This window comes from Humulus lupulus, chromosome 3 (assembly GCF_963169125.1).
Source record: "Humulus lupulus chromosome 3, drHumLupu1.1, whole genome shotgun sequence".
Classification (NCBI taxonomy): domain Eukaryota; kingdom Viridiplantae; phylum Streptophyta; class Magnoliopsida; order Rosales; family Cannabaceae; genus Humulus; species Humulus lupulus.
In genome coordinates this window covers 164,911,454-164,915,063 of record NC_084795.1, presented here as the reverse complement: position 1 = coordinate 164,915,063, position 3,610 = coordinate 164,911,454, and the positions used below count along the sequence as shown (strand labels likewise).

Below are 3,610 nucleotides of genomic sequence, written 5' to 3'. Positions count from 1 at the left end.
TGTGTTTATTGAGTTCTTTATTATTGTTTCTGCAATTTATATTTTCTCCTGCATTGTTACAAAAATCAAAGTTTAATTAACCAAATAGAAACAAAAAGGTCAATCGATTGGTGTTGACGGCAGAAACTCGTCAATAATATATGGATGGAAAGCTCAAAGATTGTTACAAAAAAAAAAGAAGTGTAAACTGAACTTAGGAAGAAATTAAGAAAGAAACATTCCAAACAACAATGGAGGTGAATTTCGTTTATTACTTTACTATCTCCTTCTACAATGATTTTTTTCCAACCCCTTGGCTTGAGAGGTGGAGGTTTATTTATAGCCTGGCTCTAATGGCATCCAATACAAGGTGATCCCAGGGGAGAAGAAGGTACTTGAGTACACTGTTAGGATAGTGGCACTGGTGGTAGTGGTGTTGGAAGAGTGGTGGTCGGCTCTAGTACATGTCAGCGAGCTGCCAAAGTACTCCTGCCTTGGTATCATATTATGCCTCCACTACTTGTCATGTACGAACCTCATAGGCGTTCTAGGGGAGTACTTTCCATGAACCATTCTTGTACTGCCACTACTTGTCTGGCATGGACATTGTGTCTGTATTCTAACTCTTCTTGGTTTGCAGGTGCATTTCGTACCTGTACGACGTCCTCGAGCCACAGGTTTTTATCCTCGCAAGGTATCTTATTCCCAAGGACTTCAAGTGTTGAAACCCTTATACATTAGTCTAAGGTGCTTGGCAATCATGGACCTTGCGAGATGGCCCCATGGAAATGAGCCGAGAGGTGTCTCGTAAGGCCTTTGTCGTGACACCCCAAATACCCCTTGTGATGGGTGGTCGTGCGAGGTGTTGACGCGGGTGAGGCGGGGCAAGGTGTGTGGGATCGTGGTGCGGTACACTTTGCCGTGCGAGACGATGGCGCGAGGCCATGTCGCGAGATGTAGGCGCGGGCAAGGCGAAGCGCTTGGTGCGCGGGACCGTGGTGCAGCGCGAGACGATGGTGCGAGGCCATGTCGCGAGACACAGGTGCGGGCGAGGCATATGGATCGAGTGCCCTTGAAATCTCTTGGCGTCAAGGCAGGTAGGGCCTCGCTATGCGAGGCTCCCTTTGCATGGATGTAGGCGTACATCCCTGGTGCCTTTGACAACCCTTATGCATGTGTGTGCATCTCGACCCTTGAGCATATCAACCTCGCGTAGGCACGCCAGACCTCGCTATGTGAGGGCCTTATGCACTCGTCCTCTTGCAACGCTTAGTTTGGCCCCCTTAGCTTAGCAAGGCCAAACTTCATGACTCATAATGAGGTGCTTCCCTTGGGGTAATATCCCGTATTCTCACGCGCCTAACACCATAACACGAGAAGCCCGAAGGCCTGTACACGGGGATTGGGCCTCGCTATGCAAGGCCATTGGCAGAGGGAGATGTGCACCTAGGGTCTTCATACTTTCACCGAGGGAAGCTTTAAAGGAAATTATTCCATATCCACAAGGCCTATAGGTCCAAGCCCGATAGAATGACTAAGTGAACTTTAGCCATATATTCCAACCAGAGACCAGAGATTTTTTTCTTGGTGGATTTTTGGCATCCATAATTGGTAATTGGTAATTCAGTCCTTGAGGATGATACTTAGTTTTACCAAGATTATTACTGAATTGGGATACGTGCACTTGCATAGCAAATAATTTTCGCAACAAGTTTTTGGCGCTGTTGCCGGGGACTAAAAATTATCAATATCAGTCTAATTAATTTTATTTCTAATTTGGTTGTTCTTTATCTTGTTTCTAACCTGTTTCAGCTGCGTTTCTTTATCAATTTCAGGTAGTTTTGTTATATGCATAGCAGAAGAGGAGCAGATAGTATTGTTCCTGTTAATCCTGAGATTGAGAAGGCTTGCAAACAAAACAGAAGAAACAAGAACTTGGCTCGTCAAACTGTGGAGATGGCACAGAATGATGGGAATAATGGGGTTCCCGAGGTTGTTCATGGTTAGGCTTAAAATTCTGTTGTAAGGAGGTTGAGAGATTATGTATTTCCTACTGTTACGAGAGTAAAACATTGTATAAGACCGCCAGCTGTGGAGGCCAATAATTTTGAGATTAAGTCGGCGATCTTGCAAATGGTGCAGTCTACTATCCAATTTGGTGGTTTGCCTTATGAAGATCCCCATATGCACTTGGTGAATTTCTTGGAGTTGTGTGATACCTTCAAGTATAATGGAGTGAGTGACGATGCAATCAGGTTGAGGCTTTTCCCATTTTCGTTGCGGGAAAGAGCTGAGTGTTGGTTGAACTCCCTTCAATCCAATTCGATAAATACCTGGGAGGATTTGGCTCAGAAATTTCTTGCCAAGTTCTTTCCTCCCTCAAAAGCTGCTAAACTAAGGGGAGGAATTAATAACTTCTATCAGATGGATGGAGAGTCATTATATGATGCTTGGGAATGTTTTAAGGAGCTATTGAGGAAATGTCCCCATCATGGTATAGAAAAGTGGATGTTGGTCCATAATTTTTACAGCGGCTGTGTGGTACAACAAGAACAATTATTGATGCTGCAGCTGGTGGGGCATTCATGAGTAAGAGTGACAACGAAGCTTATGAATTGTTATAGGACATGGCCACTAACAGTCATCATTGGTCAGATGAAAGTTCATCTGGGGTTAGAAAGGTAGCTGGGGTACATGAACTTTATGCAATTACTGCTCTGATAGCACAAGTGGCCTCGTTGACAAAACAATTACAGCAGAATACTGTGTCTGCTAATGCGATTCAGATGGAAGGTAGGTGTGAAATTTGTGGTGGTTCTCACTCTTTTGATCAGTGTCCTACTAATAATAATAATAACATTCCTATGGACCAAGCTCAGGTTCAAGCTGTGGGAAAGTTTGAGTGTAAGCATGCCTTGTGTGATTTGGGGGCGAGTATTAATTTGATGCCCTTATCTGTGTTCATAAGACTTGGTTTGGGTGAAGCAAGACCAACAACAATTACTCTACAATTAGCAGATCGATCAAGGAAGCATTCACAGGATATCATTGAAGATGTTCTTGTGAAGGTGGATAAGTTTATTTTTCCTGTTGACTTTATCATTCTTGACATGGAGGAAGATACTGATGTGCGTATTATTTTTGAAAGATCATTTCTAGCCACTGGCCAAGCTCTTATTGATGTTTAGAAGGGTGAATTGAAGCTTCGGGTTCAAGGAGATGAGGTGGTATTCAATGTCTTCAAGGAAATGACGTATCCGGTGGCTAGTGATAGTTGCTATAGTGTGGAGGTGATAGATAAAGTAGTTTCGAAAAGAAGGGTGAGTAGTTATGCTTTAGAGGAAGTGTTGATAGGTGGTGAGGAAGATGATGATGATGCTGAGATGAGAGAATATGTAAATTTTATTAACTCTTACCAACTGTACAGGAAAAAGTTTGAAGAGTTTGCGGAGGGACTAGAACGACCATTGACAACTATTCAGCAACCACCGCAATTGGAATTAAAGGCTCTTCCGAATCATTTGTGTTATGCATACTTGGGAGAGAAGGAGACTTTACCTGTAATTGTTTCAGCTGACCTCTCAAAAACTAAATTGGAGAAATTGTTGAGGGTTTTACGGGATCATAAATT

General features: G+C 43.2%; 1 non-coding gene across 1 annotated transcript; it reads right to left on the bottom strand.

The window, feature by feature from the left end:
- Nucleotides 1-2,370: 2,370 nt before the first annotated feature.
- Nucleotides 2,371-2,477, bottom strand: LOC133827854 (small nucleolar RNA R71). Its single transcript, XR_009890504.1, has one exon. It is a non-coding gene; the product is annotated as a small nucleolar RNA R71 (small nucleolar RNA).
- Nucleotides 2,478-3,610: the final 1,133 nt, after the last annotated feature.